At 41.4% G+C, this 25,270-nt stretch overlaps 1 non-coding gene across 1 annotated transcript; it reads right to left on the bottom strand.

Annotated features, from left to right (window-relative positions):
* Positions 1 to 14,237: 14,237 nt before the first annotated feature.
* On the bottom strand, positions 14,238 to 14,343 carry LOC141638618 (small nucleolar RNA R71). The gene has a single exon (XR_012542163.1). It is a non-coding gene; the product is annotated as a small nucleolar RNA R71 (small nucleolar RNA).
* Between the last annotated feature and the right edge of the window lie 10,927 nt (positions 14,344 to 25,270).

The following is a 25,270-nucleotide window of genomic DNA, read 5'->3' as shown; positions in this document are numbered from 1 at the left end:
GAGGACTTTGATTGATGAGCACACCATCTTCTATAGTCACCGATGGTGCAACTACACTCAAGATGGGAGTGTGGAATGGTACACCAAGGGTTGCACTTCGATGATCCTTGAAGGATGGAAGATACCGGGCATTGACCCAAGATTGAGTTCATACTCTCCTCCACCTAGCTACCTCCTTGATATCCAAATTCTTGAAAATCCCCCTCAAAGGGAAGAGCCACGCCGTCAACCACCCCGTGGAGGGCCGGGTATACAAATGCGCCCACCTTCCTACATCCCTATCCCACCTTACCCCACTCCATATACCGAGTTTCAACCGGCAATCCCCAATACCCCGGGGATTAATGATTTGATGGCACTCATGAATAGAGTGGACCTTGGGGTGCATAAAGGGAGGGAAGACAACTACTTAGCCCTCTACCCCCAATACTATAACATGGCTCAACAAGGGTATATTGACCCCAATGGTCCTAAACCCTCTTGGGCACAACCGGAACTCCTATTCCCAAATTATGGGGACCAAGCTTGGAGTCGCGGCGATGGAGGGCATTCTAGCCAAGGTGGAGGGTACTCGGGTCAAGGAGGAGATTTTGACCAAGGAGGATATTGGGGCCAAGCACCCGGATATGATCAAGCCGGAAGCTCTCATGGTTATGGCTATGACCAAAATGAGGATGACGAGTGAAAGAGGCCTACTTCACCACTTCCATTTGTATGATACCCATCTCTCCCTCTCTCTTTTACATTTACATTACATTTAGTATAGCTTTTGCATGCATTTGTATTATATTTCATATTGCTTCTACATTAGTTAGTTCATATAATATAGTTGCATTGTAATATAATTCATGTAGATAGTTGCATATAGACTAGAATTCATGCATAGTCACTAATGACCAATCCTATTCTTTTCTACACTAGAAATAGTGTTTAAATCGGTTTGGGGAGGTTTGATCATAAGTGACCATAGTTTAAAGCATGCATCATATAGGATAGTTTAGATTGCATTCATTTGTTATATATGTCATATAAAATTGCATTTAGTTAGAGCATGCATTCATTCATATCATATCATTGCATTTGTACTTTATTTCCAAAAAATCAAAATTCCAAAAACATGTATTTCCTTTTTATTCCTACTCCTACATGTACATTGAGGACAATGTCCAAAATAAAGTGGGGGATGGGAATTTATATTCCAAAAATTGATAAAAATTGAAAAATTTTGAAAAATCCCAAAAATATGTCTTTTAAGTTCATAAAAACAAAAACCATAAAAATTTGAAAATTGAAAAACCAAAAACAAGTTCATTTCCTTTGTATATATTGTCTTGTATATATTGTGTTTGTTTATCCTTGTTCACTTTGATTGACTACGCCACATCCGAGACATGAGGATATTGAAGACCGCATGGTATGATCTTTCCAATCTCCTTTTTCCTCTTTATGTTAATGACTATGTGGCTTTATTTTGATTGATGCGGTAAAACAATGTGAACTTAGGATTGCATTTAGTTTATATGCCATATTAGTTGGTAGAATCATTTGCATTAGGATGTGTATATGTTAGTTGCATCATGGCATGTAGTTTGCATGTTAGAAAAATTTTGTGAAACCATCTATTTGGGAAGCTTGACAAGTGTATATAGGCCTTAGTAGATGCTTTTTCTTCTTAAGACTTTGCTTGTTAGAATACTTGTAAAACACCCTAGGATGTGTCATGCTAGTATCCTTTGACCCATGGTTTAAGACCTAGTCAAGAGTACCTTGTGGTGTGATAACTCCTTGGCTACCGTTTATTCCAAGGTGACCCTTGAAACCATGCAACCATCATTCATCCATGTTCTACCATACATTTTGTCAACAAAAGGGAATGGGCACAAAAACAAATCAATTTGAGTTCAATGAAATGAAAAGTGAAAGAAAGTTTGCAAAAAAAAAAATGCATCAAATGAAAAGAGGAGCAAAAATAGAACTCCTAAAGCTTCAAATATAAGCCACCCTCACTACATATGGGGTGACTTTGAAAATGTTCAAAAAGAAATGCAAAAAGTTGAAAGTTGTCAAGTATTGAAATGCCAAAAATCAAAAAGAAATGGCAAGGCAAGTGTTCTCAAATGTTATATGCCACAAGAAATTGGGGGGAAAACAAAAACAAAAGCAAACTCCCAAAGTGAAACTCAAATATCTATTGATCCCTTTATCCACCGTATCCATTTTTGTGCATGGTAGAGAGGGGACGACCCTTCTTCTTGTCTAGGCAAGAGGGGGAATTCCGCGATCCTCCAGTGTTTCTAACACCATAGGGAGTCTACTCTTGACAAAAGCATTTAACGATTGAGGACAAAGGTACCCTAGCTTGACACATTTTGGAGGTGATTTATTGGTATCCTTCTAGGCTTAGTAGTTTGAACAAATTGCATCTATGAAGGATTGTGTACCCTTGAATTGCTTCCCTTGTAGGTAATTTCCGCCACTTAGATGAGGAAAGTGGCTATTCTTTTGTAGATGCATCCATTACTTGTTTTGTGTGCTTTAATGTTTGGATGTATCGCCATTTTGGCAAGCCCCACCTTGCCTTGCAAGAAGGCATCCTACCTCATGGTTGTCTTGTTGTGAGTTGAAGGGGCGGAGTGAGACCCGCTAATTGTCTCATATCGGCTATATTATTAGGTTAGTTTAAATAAAGGTCTAGTTTTAGTCACCTCTTTACTCGGGACGAGTAAAGGTTCGGTTTGGGGATATTTGATGTGAACATTATTTGCGCACATTTAGTCCTCTAATTGAGCCTATTTTGCATACTATTATAGCATTTCATGGCCATTTTATCCGTCAAAACCTTCCTATTTGCTTTTCTATCGCATTTCATATGTTTTGTAGAAAAGGAGATAATAAGGCGGAAATTCCCGTCTTTCGCGCACATTTGGAAGCTACTTGACGATAATAGATGGACTAGTATGAAGAAGAAGCAAGGACTAAAGACCAATCCCGCAAGAATAAAATGAAAATGAGCAAAAAGGGAAGAAAAGAAGAAGAACCACTGCTGAAGAACAATCCGAGCGGATTGTCTCAAATCCGCCCGTCTCCACTAAACAATCCGAGCGTCCTGCTCTGAATCCGCTCGGATTCCTCCACCCGAATCCGCCCGGATTCTCTTGAATCCGCTCGGATTCCTTTGCCAGATTCCGCCCGTCCCGACTCCAATACGCACGGATTTATTCTCAGCACGATTTCGTCTTCCCCAAGCTACAAAGAAAGAAGGCCTTCCTTCGAAAAATACCGGCTCCTCCCTGCTCAACTTCAAAAAGTGTAATTACTAGTTTAACCCTTAGGTTAACCCTAATGCATCCCACCTAATTTCCACTATAAATATCCCATCTTTGTAATTAATCAAGTGTGGAGTTTTTAGGAGGAAACTCTCTTAGATTAGATTAGGAGTAGATTAGAATAGATTACTCTTTAATCTTTCCACAAATTACACATTAATCTCTCCTTAATTATTGTTCAAGTTTATTATTCAAGTTTATTATTGGGTAATTGAAGATTATTGGGTTATTATTGGGAGATTGACAACCTTCCATCAATCAATCAAGTTTCTTCTATTATTCTTTGCTTTATTATTTGGATCATCTCAACTTTGGTATAATTACTTTACTCTTTAATCTTTATTGTTCATTTCTTCATTCTATTATCATGTTTATACTTGTTGTGATGATTGACACCATTAATGACATGTTTCCCATGATGATGAGTGAGTAGTTACTTAGCTAGGATTAGTGGGGTAATTAAGGGAAACCAACATGGGATTGATTCATGCTTAATCTAATATGTTCACATGATTAAATCGCTTGCTTGTTGTGATGTCAACTTTTTGCACATGTTATGTTTGATGAAATGCTAAGCCTATGAATCCTTGCATTTTTACCATCTCTTATCTACTCAACTTGACTTGTAAGATATAACCCAACTCGAGTCTTGTTAAATCATGCATAGAAGTTGAATAGGAGGAAAGTAAGTCGACTTGTAGGTGTTGTACAATCTAATCGATTCGGCTCCGGGACCCAACCCTTCCTATGAACCGTAAGACATAACCCAACTCGGTTCCCCCACAACACTAGTTGCTTGCATATAATTGTAAACATGTTTGTATGATCAAAACCATGAATCCCCCATGACCCCATGATATCCTAGCACTTTTAACCATTTGTTTACATCCTTTATTTCATTGCTTGTTTTACCTTATTGCTTTTATTAGTCTAGAACACAACTACAAACCCCATCAATTGTGACACTAGCATAAATTGAGATAGATGGACTTAGAACCCAAAGCACACCGTCCCATGGATCGACCTCGACTTACCGCTAGCTAGTTGTATGTTGAGTATTATAAATGTGTTTGATTGGATGAGTGACGACCTCAACAGGATCAAAAACATTGGATGTTGCATTGCATGCATATAAATTGACAATACATCGAGTATAGATAACTTCTCTAATCATTAGTAGAGGCCGCTATCGAGGCGGACGGGATTAGGTGTTCGATCAAAAGAGCTTCCTAATACGTACCCTCACCCCTTACTCCAGATCTCTGTGAACATCCGTGTTCATTGGCATCCATGAGAGTCATTCTAGACATAGAATGCTAAGGGTAACGAATTCTTGGTGTCTATGTCACTACTTTGTGTCTTGACATGACACGAGTTTTCGAACGGTTTCCAATTTTCCACAATAAATTGGTGGCGACTCCACAAATACAAACGCTTGTTTTCCCAAGCGCCCCTGTGGGTCCGCGTCCATAGTTTGGCGACTCCGCTGGGGATAATACACTTACGTGTAGCCAAAAGGGTAAAACTTGAACAAGGTTAGGGAATAGTTTGTACGAGACAATTGCCGGTTTTTATAACTCGGTCTTCCTAGATCGTTTCATTCGGCCTTCCTAGGCCCAACACAACCCATTCGACCAATTGTCCCGTCTAAACGGTCCTAATTCTTATTTGGGCCTAAGGATGGATATCGATTGACGTCATCCATACCATGGTACTTACTCTTGTTTGTATCAAGGACTTTCACTACTTGAGGAAATGGACTAGGAATCGGCCTTACTCTTGTTTGGTACGAGCCTGTCCACAGACTTCGGGTTTGATTGTTCGGTATGGCAACCCACCCTTTAAACCAAAACCCTTTTAAATGCACTCAGCATCCCGTTATAATGCCTGTATAAATGCTTGTATCAATATGTGATCACCATTTTATAAACAAAACCATGACGAAATTTTGTAAAATAAAATCCTTTTCAAAATGTAAACATTTTCAAAATAGCACAAAATAAGCCGAAACTCTGTCCAAATGTCGAGTCAAACGTCGGGCCTAAAAACCCATTTCAAAAAAACAAAAAAAAACAAAAAAAAAAACAAAAAAAAAACGTAAAAAAAAGAGAGTCCAAAAAAAAACAAAGATGTTTTAATCAAAATATTTTCGAATCGTGTAAATGTAAATATGTAAATTCAATTGGGCTAAGTTAGAGTCAAAGTTCAAAGCGACTATGTCCTAGTCGGAACTCTGTCAAGTCATAAACCCGTCTCTCTTTACATTTTGGGTCTTTTCAAATTTCAAGTCAAGTCCTAAGGCGTCACGCCGTCATTTTGGACCCCCTACCTCAATTCAATTAGGAGCTAAACAATTCCACACCTAGTCCCACACACTCGAGGCTAACACATCGAGTCATTCCCATGTCCGTTTCTTGAATTCTCCTAGTACACGTTTGGGACACATATACCCGAACCTCGAGGCAAGTCTGTCTTAAACACACAAATTAGATTTAACACGTGTCGCCAATCCCGTCAATAAAGTCAACCACATAAATGTCACTCTGTTAAAGTCAACACTCGAGTCTAAAGGCCAAGGTCAAACACCGTGAATTCAAACATGAAAGTCACTCACGACGTTTCCTGGATTCACAAGTCAAGAGTCTAGTCATCTCGTCTCGTCATGTATCCTTTGTTTGTTGCCTTAGTATGCGTGATCCCATGTCAAATCAAGTTGTAATGCACCTCATTTTCTTCTCGGTAGGAATTCTGCAATTTCCAATGAAAGTGTTCAAGAACGTTTATCTGTCGAAGTCGAGGGACTAAGTGCTGCAGTCATTAAGCTTCAGGCCACCGTCGAATACTTGAGAACTCGTGTCATCAATATGGAAGACAAGATAGACGTGATGAAACCTTTACCATCCTCTCATACCCCAAGGCCAAGTTATAGCTTCAACACGACTCACCCATCTAAAAAGGCCAATGAAGACAAGGGAGTTAACCTCTTGCAAACTCCACTCAGAAGGCCGGGACGAGCTCATAGGGAATTCATTGACCTCGGAACCACATATAAAGTAGCTCTACAAAGACTAGTTTCCCAAGAAAAACTTCATCCAATTGGCCCAACCCCAGATCCCGAAAAGATATTCCCTAGATGGAAGGGCAATTCGTATTGTCAGTACCATCGAGGTAGGGGACACGATACGGAGGAATGCTATAAGATAAAGCGTATTATTCAAGATATGATCAAGGATGGCAAGCTTCCAATGCCACCATTTGTGGAGCAATTCGATGGGACCGACCCTCTTGGGTCTAACAACACTAAATACGATGAAGGATCGTTCCTAGACTTTTCTCATCTTCTCGATCCTCGTGATGACAAAGAAATCAAAGCGCTGAAGGAGGACGATGTCCAAAGTGGAATGCTCATGCTTTCCAAGATAGAGGGAGCCATTGATAATCTAAACTCTCGGCTTTCCAACATGGGGAATCAATTTGCTGAAATGGATAAGAAGCTCGAGACCCAATCTTTCAAGATGAAAAGTTCCAAGACAAACCCTCAACATAATAGTCCTAAAGCAACGAGTGGGCAATCCATTCCTACTTCTTCTCGTACAAGAATCAAAATCAACAAAGGCAACTTCATGGAGCCTTCGTCAAAGGAACCTAACAACTCTCCAAAGGCCTCAGAAAAGAAGGGCACACCTCCTAGGAATTTACCAACATTGGTATTAGATACGCTGATGCCCTTCATAGACTCATGGAACAACGAATGTTGAAGCCCATAGGACCTACGCCTAACCCAGAGAAGAAATCCAAGTTCTGGGACGAGAATGCCTAATGCAAATACCATAGAGGCGAAGGGCATGATACAGAGAAATGTTATAAATTAAAATATGTCATTCGGGATATGATCAAAGACGGGAAGTTGTCCCTCTCAAACTTTAGCCCACAAGGCAACTTAGGCAATCCTTATGGATATACCACTTATCAAGAAACTTTTCTTGACTATTACCCTTTCAGTGTTCCCAATGACGAAGATAAGTGCTCAAATGGGTGAATGCTCAAAGCCAAATGCCGAAGCCAGTTGTCAGAAAAGAAAATGTTCAAGCGTGGGCCGATGATTACGAGTCTGGATCTAAGATCGCGTCAAAGTCCGAGTCCGAGTCTGAGTCTTAGGCTTTCTATCCCATAATTTTTCTAGTGTCTTTCTTTGTGTCCATTTCTATTTCTAGTGACAACGTGGGGGCTGTCCCATGAGTCACGTGTCTTCTCATATCTATGTTAAATAATTTTTTTATCCATTTAAATAAAAGCACACTTTTCAATCCACATATTCTATCATATCTTATCCTTTTTCCTTTTTCCTGTGACAACAAGAATCGATTTGAGACATTTTAAAAACAAACAACAACAACACATGACAGCCAATGTGAGTACACTTAGATGATATTCCGTTCTATGTTGTAGAGGACCTGAAACTCCGTGTTTATTTTTCTTTACCTATTCCATGTCTGGCAATATAAACCTTGCAATAACCCTAGTTTAGGACGAGCATATCTCAAGAGATTCGAGGACGAATCCAGACCATCTCCCTTGTTAACAATCCATGACGGAAGGCGAACCCATTCCCTACAATAAATGACCCGTGTTACTAAGACCAACCCATTTCACATCAAGAGGTGCTAGTCTGACCCAAATCCATGGTAGAAAGAAAATCCAAGACGATACGAGCCATGATCACAGACAAAGGCTCAATCAAGAGAAATGACTGAAATCAATATCCGAGGCCACGGTTATGCCCGTAATCCAAGACCAAAGAGTCAAAAGAAGAAGGCTCAATCACACATGTCAATATCCGAAGTCAAAGTTATCTTCAAAAAAACCCGAATCGAAAGTCTGAGCAAAAAGCAAAGATATACTCTAGACCAAGAATCCAAATCTGAATTAAGAACGAGTATGAAATCAAATATAGAACACTATTGAAGTCTATATAGAATCAAGACATAAATGAAGATGGTCATTTAGCACCCTCACTTAGCCTTTCATACGTCACACACCCTAAGGCCTTCTCGAGACCATTACAGGGAGATGGTTAGGAATTTTGAGAATCCGCTCAAGCTCGTCAAATATACCCATCCTTTAGGGCCAAGACATGGAAGCTTGATCCCATGTCATTTTGACCTACCTTTATGTGCTCAGGCTACATCAAGCCAAGAGACTCCATTTCCAAGCCATATTACAAGCCATAATCCCATCAAGCCTTAAACTCCACAAAATCAAGCTCCAGAGATTTGTTCATCAAAGCCTCTTATTTCCAAGCTCCACTTTCCAAATATCCAATCCAGTTTAACCTTGACCCAGACACAGAGTCTTCAAATACTTTGCTAGCTAGAATGGAACATACCCATATCATCCTTAGGGTCCACTAAATGTGCTCACACGACAAGGAAATTTTTACAAACTTAGTTATACCTCTTTTGTCTATGATCAGAGGGAGTTATCTCAAATCGATTCTTCGAGTCACCAAAGGAATATTACCCTTGTGACCTCTACACTTTAAGGTCCTGACAACATAGCTTAGGCACACACTTGAACTACGAGCATGGTTTGATTTCACCTATTCAAGTGGATACGTAGGCAGTCTTTTCTTACACAAGAAGGATACAACCACAACACCCAAACAAAATTAACCAAACCTCAGAACTACGATCTGGTTTGATTTCACTTTACGTGAATACGTAGGTAGTCCTCAAGGACACAACCATCCCACAACCATCCCTATTATCCACTTTCCACCTTAATTATCAACCATCCCAATTAACAACTTTCAACCACCCCAATTACCATCCCAATTAATATCCCTTCCACAACCAACACCTCTATACTGAGGGCTCCTTTTTGTCGCCCAGTTTCTTTGTACAAAAATCTAGAGTCATCTTCTCATCTTGGGGGCTTCTCTTTCGAGACGCCACCCTTCCTTTATTCCTCTCTTATTTTAAGCCAAGCTAGTACTCGTTCTGGACAATGACAAAGGTCTTAGATCGATTCTCCAAGTTATCGTGCCTCAAGAGGGCTCTCTTTTACAGCAAACGGTGGTGAAAGAAGTCCTAGTAGACAGATGATCCATGGCTCATGCCTTGCCTTTATATGCCTTCATCATTCTTGCAATTCTTATACCTTTGGAACTGATACGCATTATCACCCACACTTGGCTAGGGGTTGCGCATACTTAAACAAAGTCTGTCAGAGTCATCCCTGTGTCGCGTCAGTCAAAGCTAAGTCTATATTTCACGTCCACATAAGGTCTACGTCGCGTCAGTCACGTGTCTAAAGCCCGTTTGAATATGCATAACGCATTACAAACGACAAATTTCCTTTAAGCAAGTTTTAAACGACTTTTATAAAGAAACAACTTTTGAAAACCTATGTGTTTCGTCATTCAAGGTCCATGTGATAATTGCTTACGTGTATATATTAGATTGCATTCTTGTGTGGCTACTAACCATGCAGGTAAGTATCAGAAGCAGTACTTTACTAAGACCTTGCTTGTCACAACGAGCGAGTATTCTCTGACAGGTGTTTCGACACACCTTTAGTATATTCCCCCAGCGAGAGTACACGGACAGACAATCCCTCTCGAGACATGGAGATAAGTTCCCCCAACGAGAGTACACGGACAGACAATCCCTCTCGAGACATGGAGATAAGTTCCCGATTATGTTCCCCCAGCGAGAGTACACGGACAGACAATCCCTCTCGAGACATGGAGATAAGTTCCCGATTATGTTCCCCCAGCGAGAGTTCACGACAGACAATCGTCCCTCTCGAGACATGGAGATCAACATTGACCCCAAGAACTTCTGAAGTTTGTTTGAAGACGACCCAAGCAGATTTCCCCCAGCAGTTCTCGCCTACATCCTGCTACCCTTGACATTTTTGTTTCCTCACGGAGTTCGGTAAAGGTGTCTTTCTCCAGAAGTTCCCAAACCAGCGCCTCCTTCCTTAGAGTTCCTACACTCACACCTTGGTTACCCCTTAAGTTGAACTTATATTTGACCTCCTTCCCGTTGATGTTTTCCTTTAGGGTCCCACGCCCTAGCACAATCCTTATATGTCTTTTAGGTCTTACCCTTAGCTCCTACGCTTACCCTTAGCTCCCACGCAACTCCGGAAACATCTCGAGAAAGAAGTCTCAGGTATGATCTCTTCTTATGGCTGGCGAGCCTCCTTACATAGTCTAATGGACTTTAAACGACCCTCCCCAATAGTCGACAGACTCTAAAATGTTCCCGACGACAGGTCCTTGGCTCAGACCCCTTGAGCCGCCTCGCGTCGCCATAGTCGTCAGTTTGTAATCTTCGATTGACCTGATGGCTATACTTTGACTTTCGCCTTATCCAAGCCTCAGTCAAAGTGGGGGCTCTGTAGACACCTCGTTTCTGCACCTCCCGCAAACCACCCGGTGATGATTGGGCCGCATGTTTGGTACACGGAACGATTTGTGACAGTTCATAAGTTCATCGTCAAGTGATAGCTTAAATACTTGTATATACCTCATGGTCATCATCTAGGTGTCATTACAGACGTTTTGACAGTAATTAGAGTACATTTGGAGTCTGGGTGAAAAAACCGTCTTCATTTCCTAAAACCGTCAAATCCCGAGTCAAAAGCAATGTGCTTGTCTACCTAAGGTTAGGATGTCATAAAATGTTGAGATTATATCTCATTTTGAGTCTCATGTAACTTCATTAGGCTAAACTAAAAGTTTACATTACAAAATGTGCATTTCATTTAGTTAAAATGGCAACCCGACTTTTAGGCCCGTTTTACGAGGTGATAACGACTTTGTTGGGTCAGGCCTATTTTAAAGAAAGTTCTATATCTCTTTCTTAGCTTTCCAACGCCACCGAAATCACCTTATTCCGAGTCTTGTAGAGAAAGTTATGCCTAAAATACGACAGGCTGTCAAACGCGCTTTCTTGCGCAGGAGGAATCCGCTGAGGAAAGGACGCAGCAAGTGCTGCGCCTCTTCCAAGGGATGCAGCACCTGCTGCGCCTTTTCCTCAAGGTTTTCTTTTTGTCCAAGTTTCCGTGTTTAACCTAAGTCGGTTATTTTCGGATCTTTCCTTCCGTATCCTAGTCTTACCATAATTCCGTCGTGTGATTAGTATAAATAGAGACATTCGGTCTCTCATATTTCTCACGCGAGTGTCCGCCCTTCTCTTCTCCCTTTGCATTCTTGACCACGTTCTTAATTTTTTGGCGTCTACGTGCTTGAACATTCGACCACGTAAGCTCGGATCTTTCTGAGTACCAGCCTCGTTTTGCATGACCTACCAATTTGACCAACTCCACAATAATCAACTTAATCAATCTGTTTAACTTCCTCTTACGAGGGCACTTTCGTCGTACATTCGAGTCGAGCATCACTAAACGTATACTTAGTTCATCTCGTTTCGCCAAACATGTAAGTCTGAGGGTGTAAATCCTTCTTTTTATTATTGTTCTTTTTATTATTGTTCTTTATTTATTGTAATCATAATGTAAGATTTATGTCGAAAGTATTCTTAAAACCGATTTGTAAAACATTGTTTTAAAACCCCTTTTTACGGATTATCAGAAAACAACCGTCGAGAAAGGACGCAGGAACTGCTGCGCCTCTTCGAAAGGACGCGGCACCTGCTGCGCCTCTTCGTGAGGCTGCCGCAGTTCTTGCTTCCTTTCTTCTTCCTTCGTCTTTTATTGATTTGTTTGTTTTTCTTTTGTTTTCAATTGTTCTTTGTGACTTTTCGTCATTAAAATCAATCCGGGTTTTAGAGATTCGATTCATTAATATTGAGTATCTGGAATTCGATCTTTGATATAGTTGCATCTGTTATTCATCATATCCATCATTAATTCGTCACCATTGTTAGTAATTTGTTTAACCTAATTAATTTTATTTAGTTTGTTAATTTGTTAATTAACCCTTCTAATCATGTATATAATTCGTTTTAATTAGTTTCGTTCATATTTTATCACCTCAATCACATGTAAATAATCTGTTAATCACTTCCATCCGAGTCAAATAATATAATCAAGCATTAAAATCACCAACGAACATTAACAACTTACAATTCCGGCTTCACAGCCAGAACTGAGCCAAGGAACAGACGCAGCAACTGTTGCGCCTCTTCCAAGGGACGCAGCTCTGCTGCGCCTGTTCCTGGTTGAATTTTGTCTCTGAACTCCCATTTTGCTTTGACCTAGTTTGTTAGTTTACGTATTAATTAACTATTATTCGTATTATCACCCTAATTTCTGTTCGTTTATTTCTTTATTTCTTCTTTTCTAAAATTATCCGTTTTAAAAGTATTTTCGACATAAATCAATTAACCCAATGTAATTATTGTAATTTTCTTTATTGTATTTTCATTGTATTTCTTTTATCGTATTGCTTGTAAGCTCTCACATGTAATCGAACTTTAATTCCTACTTCGACATTATTGCATGTTAAACTACGTGTTAACCGACTTAGTCTAATTCTCACATGCTAGGATAAAACATTGGATGTTGCATTGCATGCATATAAATTGACAATACATCGAGTATAGACAACTTCCCTAATCATTAGTAGAGGCCGCTATCGAGGAGGGCGGGATTAGGGGTTCGATCAAAAGAGCTTCCTAATACGTACCCTCACCCCTTACTCCAGATCTCTGTGAACATCCGTGTTCATTGGCATCCACGAGAGTCATTCTAGACATAGAATGCTAAGGGTAACGAATTCTTGGTGTCTATGTCACTACTTTGTGTCTTGACATGACACGAGGTATTCGAACGGTTTCCAATTTTCCACAATAAATTGGTGGCGACTCCACATATGCAAACGCTTGTTTTCCCAAGTGCCCCCGTGGGCCCGCGTCCACACTTTCCAGTATCCGTCTCGCACTAAATTATCTAGATTATTTGCAGTTGAGTCATTAGACTACCGTAGTGAACCGAAACCCCGACATGTTCTCTCTTTATTGATCACTCTTTATCACATTTTCTGCCTTTAATTGCTTTTTCTTTATTACTCTTTACTTAAAACTTTTAGTTTAGAAAACCAATTTTAAACCCCCCACTTTGTGACCAAATAGACGGACCTCTAACAGATATCTTGCCTCCCTGTGGAGATCGACCCGACTTCCCTAGCTATATTAGTTAGTGCGAGTTGGTTATTTTTTGTAGGTATACGACAAGCCTGTCAAATTTTGGCGCCGTTGCTGGGGAGGCAATAGCCCTATCTGTTTTTTCTTTCGTTTATTTTTATCCGTCTCAGGGAATTTTTATTCCTTGAGACAGTTCTCATTTATCTCTTTCAGTGTTGTGTATGCCCATGTTAAACAGGTCGGAGTTAGTTTCAGCTGATTCTGAGCCCGAGAGACTATTTCGGCATAGACTCCATCTGCAAAAAGAACTTCGAAAGGAAGACTTGAGTACTTTCGAGCCCGAGCCACAACATTTTTCTTTTCGCAGAAGACCAGTCTTTAGAAGAAGATAATCTTATTTCTGCCAACCAACCAGTAAAGATGCCGAATATTGCAAGTCACTCGGAGCCTAAAGCATCTTCTATTCCTAAAGGTTTCAACCTCCATACTGAGGACGACAACACATTTGATATCATACCGTCCTACATAAATCTGGTGGAGAGGAATTTGTATAGGGGTGTGGCGGGTGAAGACCCAATGAAGCATATGGAGGTGTTTACTGATTATTGCTCTACTATTCCCGCTACAAAGGGAGTAACTCAAGACAAGATAAAGGAACTACTGTTTCCTTTCTCTTTGACTGACTCAGCCCATGAGTTATTGACTGATCTTGACCGCACTGCTGCTGGTATCACCAACTGGGAGACTCTCGCACTTGCCTTCTACAAAAGATATTTTCCTCCACAACACACTAATCAGCTGAGGGGTACGATTACTAGTTTCAAGCAGGCACCTGATGAGACATTCTATGAAGCTTGGTGTTGGTTCAAGAAGTTAGTGAGGTCTCTTCCTCACCATGGTTTCGATCAGTCGTTTTTGTGCACCCAATTCTATAATGGGTTGTACGATGACCACAGAGCTATACTTGACGCCTCATCCAATGGAAGATTTCAGAAAAATATTGATGATGATAAGGGATGGGGCATTATTGAGGAAATGGCGACCCATTGTGCTGAATATGGGAACTCACGGGATGTTATTCGAACAGTCCATTCGGATGATAAGGCAGTTGTGGCTCAGCTAGAAGCCATGAATGCCCGGTTTGATAGATTGGAACTACAACCTGCTGGAGATCAACAGACGGTTCATCTGTTGACTAGACAGGAAACTATCACTTGTGAAAGGTGTGGAAGCGATGATGGTCATACTGCTATTGACTGTCTTACTGAGAAAGAACAAGTCCTTGCTTTTCAACAATACAGGCAAGGAGGAGGTTCTTATTACAACAACCAAGGGGCAGTCCATCCCAATTCGAGGTGGACAAGTCAAAATGTTCTTAATCCCACTCCTCCACCGCAGCAGCAACATCCATATATTCCGCCTCATAAGGCTCAACAAGGCTTCCAAAAGCCTCCTTCTTTTCCTCCACCGAATCAAGGAGCATTATCTTCAACTGGGGTAAGTGAGCTAGGTGAGCTAAAGTCAATGCTGCAGTCGTTGACAAAGCAATGGCAACTAAGTGACCAACAGAAAGAAGCATCCATCAAGTCACTTGAAACTCAAGTTGCACAGTTAGCCGCGAACCAGTCCAAGAGGAAACCGGGTCATTTGCCGTCTCAATCTGAGAAGAATCCACATGAGACGGTGAATTTGATTAATTTGAGAAGCGGTCGTTCATATGAAGGACCAAATTTGTCGATTTCAGATGGCATATCAGACCCGACGAAGGATGTTAATGATGATGAACAGTCATTAGTTGCTGAAAAAGAGGTAACCACGAAGAAAATACTCGATCGACTAGTTTCAGGGGGTCGATCGAGTAAAACTGATATTGAAAGTGTTCGATCGAGTGGAAATATTACTCAATCGAGTGAACTGGATAATGAAGAGCTCGATCGAGAAGTCCAAACAGCTCGATCGAGTAAAACTGCTGAGGAATCTGTTCGATCGAGAGGTAATTTTGCTCGACCGATCAATGCTGATAATGAAGACCTCGATCGAGAGCCTGCTAGTGCTCGATCGAGTGAAATTTCACCTGGAAGGACTCGATCGAGAGGCAAAAGGTCTCGATCGAGTGATAAAGAGCTTGATCCAGCTGATACGTTGGAAGAAAGAAACAAAGGGCTAGAAATACCTATTATCGTGCCCTTCCCGAGGCAATTACAGAGCATGAAGGCCAATCAACAGTTCAGTAAATTTGTCGAACTCCTGAAAAGCTTACAAGTCACTGTCCCATTCGCCGAGTTGCTGACACAGGTACCCTCTTATTTAAAATTTATGAAAGAACTTTTATCACGTAAGAGGCATATTAATTATCATGAGACGGTAGCTTTGACCGAGGTAGGGACTGCCCTAGTTCAAAATAAGTTACCTCCTAAACAGTCAGACCCGGGTAGCTTCTCAATTCCATGTCACATAGGTACCCATTTGATTGATAACGCGCTATGCGATCTTGGTGCTAGCGTGAGCATCTTACCTTTGTCTCTTGCTAAGAGACTTGGTTTGACTAAATTTAACTGCACAAACATGACCATTTTTATTCACTGCTCGTACAGTGATTGATGTCGGGGGTAAGACACTAACGTTTCAGGTAGGAGACGAGGAATTAATTTTCCATCAGTCTAAGTCTCGAAGGGCTCCCATGCAAGCTCAACCTTGCAATGCCCTTTCCTCTTCTGACCCTCATATTGACACTCCAGATGAAAATTTGGAATTTTGTGTTGCTATTGTGACCTCTCTGCCTCAGATTGAGAGCAAAAAGGAGGAGAATTCGTCTGTTTTCCTTGCTGCAGGTACAGATGAAAAAGATGCAGGAGTTGTCAAAGGTCGTTGTGCAATTAAAATCAATCAAATTAGGGATCCCAATGTCAAAGCTGGTGAGAAAGAAAAAAGCACGAGAAAAGTTCGTGCATATGTGGACGTCCACTATTCTCCCCCTACTGGTTCAAATTCAAGCTCGTGGAGAATGAAGAGGACGGTCATGGATGCTGAAGGGACCTCCTCCAGTCAGAAGCCCTCCGTTGGGCTACTGAGTTGTCTTGAGAATTGAGCGGGGAATGCCCCGTGTAACAATTTATAAAAACTATTTTAAATTTCCGTTGAATTTCTTTTATTGCGTTTATTAGGACTATTAGAATTTAGATATTTTTAGCGTAGTTAGAAAGACTATAGACTGTTATTTTTGCAATTTGATATATCGGGATATGTTTGTGAGTGTTTTTATGCAGGTTTGGGGAGATTATACGCATTTTGGATAACTCAGACGAAGAAAAGGACTCGATCGAGTACTTTTTATACTTGATCGAGAGGATTTTACAAGAAAGGACTTGATCGAGAGATGTCAAAGTGCTCGATCGAAAAGGCAAAAAGAGGGAGTTCTTGATCGAGGAGCTTTTTACTCGATCGAGTGAACTGATGTTGAAACTCCTCGATCGAGTGATTTGAAATCACTCGATCGAGTGAAATTGAAAATCCCGCGCAGGAAGTAACTCTTAAACTCCCTATTTTCATCCTTTATTCCTTATTCTTTCATTTCTCGTCATTTTCATATCAAATCCCCCAAATCCTCTCTAATTTCTTGCCCATTACCAAATCTAACACCTACAATCTGTTCTTAGCTAATTAATCGTCATTTCCCCCTTATTTCCCCTTTGATTTTCGTTCGTCTTTGCGGTCAATGGAGGATTTTAGGGTTTGTGGTTTTTGTTCGAAAAATTGCCCAATTTGCATCATCCTTTGTCGATTAATTGCTTCTTTTTAGGTTTCTTTGATCAAGTAAGTATTCCCTTTGCCTCATTATTGTTTAATTGCTTTTTATTTCGAATTTTTTGAGGCAAATTGTGATTTAGGGATTATCATAGTCGAAATTTTCGACTGAAATTGGGCTTTTCTGTTGTTATTGCTTCAATTGATGATTATTCCTCTTTCCCTCGTCGCTGATTAAATGTTGTTTCGAATTTTTTAGGGAAAAATTGGGAATTAGGGTTTGTTAAGTCGAAATTTCGACTGATTTGGGAAATTTTGCTGTTTAATTGTTAATAGATTATCGTTTCCCCCTCCTTACTTGATTAGGATGGACAGTAGCTCAATGCCCTCTTCCAGTTCGAATGTTAGTCCGTCTTAGACTGAGACGGTGGTCCCTGCTGCCACCACCATCTCCACACCCATTAGTACCACAGCTGCTGCTACTGTTTTCCTTGTTACCGTTGCTAGTACTGTTATTACTGCTGCTAGCCCCGTTTCAGCTTCTACTTCCGTCACAGCCACTACTGCTAGCATTGCTGCCAGCTCTTTTTCTTCTGTGTCGGTTTCTGTTACTTTTTCTGTTGCAGCTACAGCTAGTACCTCAGGTACGACGACTACCCCTGCTGCGTGGTCACCTGTAGTCATAGCTGCTTACCGGGCGGCCCTACTACCTCGCCCCGTCGGAGAACGGGCTTCTACTTTAGGTTCTAGAGGCCGGGCTCGTGCACGAGCTACACCCGCCGCTGGCCGTTCTGCTGGCCGTGTTACCATCCGAGGGGACGACTCCCTCGCCTCGCACCCCGACTACCCCCAGGTAATTTTTGTTAATAGTATTCATCGCACTAGATTCTATTCTTTGCTTGACTGTGACTTTCTTCCCACTCATTTTTTGTGCCGTACGTCACTTGAGAGGCTTGGCATTTACGAGCCGGTTTGTGAGATTTTGATGGGTACGGGGATGGCTGGACTTATGACCATGAGTACCCGTACCTTTAGGGAGCTGATCCTTGTATTTTTCAGCTCCTTTACCTTCTCCTCTGGGGCACACGACGCTGCCCCTGCTTGTGCTTTTGTGTCTTTCCGGTTGTTTAACCGGACTTTTTCTTTGACTTTAGAGGAGTTTGTTACTAGACTTGGCCTTTCCTCTACGGGCGCCACTGCCGCCCCTAGGAAGGTCATCCGTCAGCTTTGGCGGACTTTGGCACAGACTACTTACGAGGAGCGAAAGCTCGCTCAGGTCCACCTTCCCCCTGCTCGTTACTTCCTACGTTTGATGGGAAGTACTATTTTTGGCCGAAAGGAGCCAAACAACATTCCTAACACCGAGCTTTCTATTCTGGGCGAGTACCTGAACATTAACAGCGAGGGCCCCTTTACCCTCAACATTACTTACCTGACCGCCCAGTACTTCCAGTCTCAGGGGGAGAAGGCTACAGGCACTATTGTCTGTGGTGGCATAGCTACCTTCCTTGCTCGTACTCTCCTCCCTGCCTTCCCACGTGACTTACCGTACATAGTTGGGGATAGGTTCCTGGACCTAGCTTCTATGTTGTCCATGACTTGGCTGACTTCAGACTACCGGACATGGAAGATTAGTGGTTCCTTGTCCGAGAACCTTCCTTGCACCACCCTTCCTCGCCTCGCCCCTTTGCCCACTGGTGCACGGGGCACGTTACCACCACCGTTACCCACGTACTACCTACCGCTCCGACCACCTCCTACCTTAGCCGCTTCTAGGAAGCGGCGTAGACCTGAGACCGGAGAGGGATCCACACCTTTTACGGGTGGCCAGACTTCCACGGCCATTCCTACGTCGATCCCTACTCCCATCACTACTCCCGCGCCCGACCAGACACAGGCACAGCCGGTCTTTCCGGACACTTTTCTACCTCCTCTACCCTTTGAGGCGTCCGCGGTCATAGACCAAGGGCGTCGTGACAGTTTGTTGCTTGAGATTGCAGAGAGGCAGGCTCGTATGGAGAGGGACATGGCTCTTGTCATGTACCCTCTGTACGAGTATCACATGAGGCGACACTGTCCCATTCCAGAGGGTTGGCCACACCCGTCCTTTTACCGATACCCAGCTGAGGGGTACCTTGAGTCAGGTAGTAGTGAGGAGGAGGAGGACCCAGCAGCGGAGGCAGTGAGAGCTCGGGCTGAGGAGAGGAGGAGGAGGACCCAGACTTCAGAGTGACGGTGGAGGACATGATAGAGAAGGCTGATGAGTAGCTACTGGTCTACTCACTTCCCCAGTTTTCAAGCTGGTTTGGGGAAGTTCGTGTTTTGTATGTTCATTCTCGCTCTTTTATTTTCTTTTGTCTCATTTTTATTTTATTTTATTGGTTGTATATTCCCGTTCCCCTGTATATATCTGCTGGTGTATGCTGGAGGACAACTGGGCATTGTCCGTTTTGGTTTGGGGAGGGTAATGCATCTTTTGAGTCTGCATTTGCATTTGTTTTGCATTCACGTTTCTATTTTCAGCTTGCATCGTATTTATTTAATTCGAAAAAATTAGAAAATTTAAAAAAATTTAAAAAAAAAATCACGTTTATTTTTGCATATAGGTTGAGTCGAAACGGTTGATTTCCGTGATGATATTGCACTTTAACGTGTCATTTTACTTGAGCCTTCCACTTTCATTGACGGTTATCGGCTGAGTCTTACGCATAATCTACGAGTTTTTGTTCAAATTTAGCTAACTGTTTAGACTTGACCTTATAAATTGGCAACCTACTCTATAAATTCTGAGTTTTAGAGCCTCATAACTGGTGACATTCATGACCGGTTTACATAGGAATTGAGAGTAGTACTCCTTGCATAGCATGTTCATCATTTTTGCACATTTATGACATTCCATTTCTTATCAAATGCATACATTCGGGTTTGTGGTCGGTGTCACATGCATGGAGGTGCTTGCAGATTTTCCCTTTTCTTACATTTTTCATCCATTTAGCTCCACTTAAGCCAAATTTAGCCTTTTTGACCCATTAGCTACATCCAAACTAAGCCTGCCCAGTCAAGCTAGTCTAGTGTATCTTTTGTGGTATTTTGGTTCATGTTACGAGTTTGGTTCGTTTTTATTGTTGGAGTTGGTGGAAAATAAGGAAGGGAGAATGATTGGAAAAATGAAAAAAAAAGACATGGAAAAAGCAAAAAAAAAAGAGAAAAGCGTGAATGAGAAAAAGAAAAAAAAAATGAAAAAAAAATTGAAAAAAGAGGTGGAATTCACGTGAGTCAAAAGGAAAAAAGGAAGAAAAAAAGAGTTTGAAAAAAATTGATTTGTGTCGTTGTGGACGCGGGCCCGCGGGGGCGCTTGGGAAAACAAGCGGTTGCATTTGTGGAGTCGCCGCCAATTTATTGTGGAAAATTGGAAGCCGTTCGAATACCTCGTGCCATGTCAAGACACAAAGTAGTGACATAGACACCAAGAACTCATTACCCTTAGCATTCTATGTCTAGAATGACTCTCGTGGATGCCAATGAACACGGATGTTCACAGAGATCTGGAGTAAGGGGTGAGGGTACGTAATAGGAAGCTCTTTTGATCGAACATCTAATCTCGCCCGCCTCGATAGCGGTCTCTACTAATGATTAGGGAAGTTATCTATAATCGATATGTTGTCGATTTATATGCATGCAATGCAACATCCAACGTTTTAATCCTAGCATGTGAATTAATACTAAGTCGGTGAACACGTAGTGTAACATGCAATAATGTCGAAGTAGGAATTTAAGATCGATTACATGTGAGAGCATACAAGCAATAATACGATGAAGAAATACAATAATAAAAAATTACAATAAAAAAAATTACAATAATTACATTGGATTAATTTATTTATGTCGAAAATACATTTGAAACAGATGGTTTGGAAAAAAAGAAAGAATAAATGAATAAATTAACGAACAGAAATTAGGGTGATAATACGAATAATAGTTAATTAATACGTAAACTAACAAACTAGGTCAAAGCAAAACGGGAGTTCAGAGACAGAAATCAACCAGGAACAAAGCGCAGAGAGTCCGCGTCCTTGAAGAGGCGCAGCAGCGATTCTTTGCGTCTTTCCTTGGCTCGGTCGATTAAGTGTGAAGCGGAATTGCAAGTTGTTAATGTTCGTTGGTGATTTTAATGCTTGATTATATTATTTGACTCGGATGGAAGTGACTAGCAGATTATTTACATGTGATTGAGGTGATAAAATATGAACGAAACTAATTAAAACGAATTATATACATGATTAGAAGGGTTAATTAACAAATTATCAAACTAAACAAATTAATTAGGTTAAACAAATTACTAATGACGAATAAATGATGGATATGATGAATAACAGATGCAACTATATCAAAGATCAAATTCCAGAGACTCAATATTAATGAATCGAATCTCTAAAACCCGGATTGATTTTAATGACGAAAACCCGCAAATATGAATTACTTTGGATTTAAGTCGGGATTTAAAAGATGAATTAATTACTAATGATTAATAATTGATATGTCAAATTATTATACTTAAGTTATCATATTGAAGAAACAAAGAACAATTGAAAACAAAAGAAAAACAAACAAATTAACAAAAGACGAAGGAAGAAGAAAGGAAACAGGAACTGCGGCAGCCTCACGAAGAGGCGCAGCAGGTGCTGCGTCCCTTCGAAGAGGCGCAGCAGTTGCTGCGTCCTTTCTCGACGGTTGTCTTCTTATAATCCGTAAAAAGGGTTTTAAAACAATGTTTTACAAATCGGTTTTAAGAATACTTTCGACATAAATCTTACATTATGATTACAATAAATAAAGAACAATAATAAGAAGAAGGATTTACACCCTCAGACTTACATGTTTGACGAAACGAGATGAACTAAGTATACGTTTAGTGATGCTCGACTCGAATGTACGACGAAAGTGCCCTCGTAAGAGGAAGTTAAACAGATTGATTAAGTTGATTATTGTGGAGTTGGTCAAATTGGTAGGTCATGCAAAACGAGGCTGGTACTCAGAAAGATCCGAGCTTACGTGGTCGAATGTTCAAGCACGTAGACGCCAAAAAGTAAGAACGTGGTCTAGAATGCAAAGGGAGAAGAGAAGGACGGACACTCACGTGAGAAATATGAGAGACCGAAGGTCTCTATTTATACTAATCACACGGAGGAAATAGGGTTAGACTAGGATACGGAAGGAAAGATCCGAAAATAACCGACTTAGGTTAAACACGGAAACTTGGACAAACAGAAAACCTTGAGGAAAAGGCGCAGCAGGTGCTGCGTCCCTTGGAAGAGGCGCAGCACTTGCTGCGTCCTTTCCTCAGCGGGTTCCTCCTACGCAAGAAAGCGCGTTTGACAACTTGTCGGATTTAGGCATAACTTTCTCTACAATACTCGGAATAAGGTGATTTCGGTGGCGTTGGAAAGCTAAGAAAGAATATAGAACTTTCTGTGAAATAGGCCTGACCCAACAAAGTCGTTATCACCTCGTAAAATAGGCCTAAAGGTCGGGTTGCCATTTTAACTAAATGAAATGCACATTTTGTAATGTAAACTTTTAGTTTAGCCTAATGAAGTGACATGAGACTCAAAATGAGATATAATCTCAACATTTTATGACATCCTAACCTTAGGTAGACAAGCACATTGCTTTTGACTCGGGATTTGACGGTTTTAGGAAATGAAGACAGTTTTTTGACCCAGACTCCAAATGTACTCTAATTACTGTCAAAACGTCTGTAATAACACCTAGATGACAACCATGAGGTAGATACAAGTATTTGAGATATCACTTGACGATGAACTTATGAACTGTCACAAATCGTTCCGTGTACCAAACATGCGGCCCAATCATCACCGGGTGGTTTGCGGGAGGTGCAGAAACGAGGTGTCTACAGAGCCCTCACTTTGACTGAGGCTTGGACAAGGCGAAAGTCAAAGTATAGCAATCAGGTCAATCGAAGATTACAACCTGACGACTATGGCGACGCGAGGCGGCTCAAGGAGTCTGAGCCAAGGACCTGTCGTCGGGAACATTTTAGAGTCTGTCGACCATCGGGGAGGGTCGTTTAAAGTCCATTAGACTACGTAAGAAGGCTCGCCAGCCATAAGAAGAGATCATACCTGAGACTTCTTTCTCGAGATGTTTCCGGAGTTGCGTGGGAGCTAAGGGTAAGCATAGGAGCTAAGGGTAAGACCTAAAAGACATATAAGGATTGTGCTAGGGCGTGGGACCCTAAAGGAAAACATCAACGGGAAGGAGGTCAAATATAGGTTCAACTTAAGGGGTAACCAAGGTGTGAGTGTAGGAACTCTAAGGAAGAAGGCGCTGGTTTGGGAACTTCTGTAGAATGACACCTTTACCGAACTCCGTGAGGAAACAAAAATGTCAAGGGTAGCATGACGTAGGCGGGAACTGCTGGGGGAAATCTGCTTGGGTCGTCTTCAAACAAACTTCGAAAGTGCTTGGGGTCGATGTTGATCTCCATGTCTTGAGAGGGACGATTGTCTGTCGTGAACTCTCGCTGGGGGAACATAATCGGGAACTTATCTCCATGTCTCGAGAGGGATTGTCTGTCCGTGTACTCTCGCTTGGGGAACATAATCAGGAACTTATCTCCATGTCTCGAAAGGGATTGTCTGTCCGTGTACTCTCGCTGGGGGAAATTATCTCCATGTCTCGAGAGAGATTGTCTGTCCATGTACTCTCGCTGGGGGAACATAATAAAGGTGTGTCGAATCACCTGTCAGAGAAAACTCGCTCTTTGTGACAAGCAAGGTCTTGGTAAAGTACTGCTTCTAATACTTACCTGTATGGTTAGTAGCCACACAAGAATGCAATCTAATATATACACGTAAGCAATTATCACATGGACCTCGAATGAGGAAACACGTAGGTTTTCAAAAGTTGTTTCTTTATAAAAGTCGTTTAAAACTTGCTTAAAGGAAATTTGTCATTTGTAATGCGTTATGCATATTCAAACGGGCTTTAGACACGTGACTGACGCGACGTAGACCTTATGTGGACGTGAAATATAGACTTAGCTTTGACTGACGCGACACAGGGATGACTCTGACAGACTTTGTTTAAGTATGCGCAACCCCTAGCCAAGTGTGGGTGATAATGCGTATCAGTTCCAAAGGTATAAGAATTGCAAGAATGATGAAGGCATATAAAGGCAAGGCATGAGCCATGGATCATCTGTCTACTAGGACTTCTTTCACCACCGTTTGCTGTAAAAGAGAGCCCTCTTGAGGCACGATAACTTGGAGAATCGATCTAAGACCTTTGTCATTGTCCAGAACGAGTACTAGCTTGGCTTAAAATAAGTGAGGAATAAAGGAAGGGTGGCGTCTCGAAAGAGAAGCCCCCAGGATGAGAAGATGACTCTAGATTTTTGTAAAAAGAAACTGGGCGACAAAAAGGAGCCCTCAGTATAGAGGTGTTGGTTGTGGAAGGGATATTAATTGGGATGGTAATTGGGGTGGTTGAAAGTTGTTAATTGGGATGGTTGATAATTAAGGTGGAAAGTGGATAATAGGGATGGTTGTGGGATGGTTGTGTCCTTGAGGACTACCTACGTATTCACGTAAAGTGAAATCAAACCAGATCGTAGTTCTGAGGTTTGGTTAATTTTGTTTGGGTGTTGTAGTTGTATCCTTCTTGTGTAAGAAAAGACTGCCTACGTATCCACCTGAATAGGTGAAATCAAACCATGCTCGTAGTTCAAGTGTGTGCCTAAGCTATGTTGTCAGGACCTTAAAGTGCAGGGGTCACAAGGGTAATATTCCTTTGGTGACTCGAAGAATCGATTTGAGATAACTCCCTCTGATCATAGACAAAAGAGGTATAACTAAGTTTGTAAAAATTTCCTTGTCGTGTGAGCACATTTAGTGGACCCTAAGGATGATATGGGTATGTCCCATTCTAGCTAGCAAAGTATTTGAAGACTCAGTGTCTGGGTCAAGGTGAAACTGGATTGGATATTTGGAATGTGGAGCTTGGAAATAAGAGGCTTTGATGAACAAATCTCTGGAGCTTGATTTTGTGGAGTTTAAGGCTTGA

The sequence above is a fragment of the Silene latifolia genome, unplaced genomic scaffold (assembly GCF_048544455.1).
Source record: "Silene latifolia isolate original U9 population unplaced genomic scaffold, ASM4854445v1 scaffold_20.1, whole genome shotgun sequence".
In the NCBI taxonomy this organism is placed as follows: Eukaryota; Viridiplantae; Streptophyta; class Magnoliopsida; order Caryophyllales; family Caryophyllaceae; genus Silene; species Silene latifolia.
This window is presented reverse-complemented; position numbering and strand designations above follow the sequence as displayed.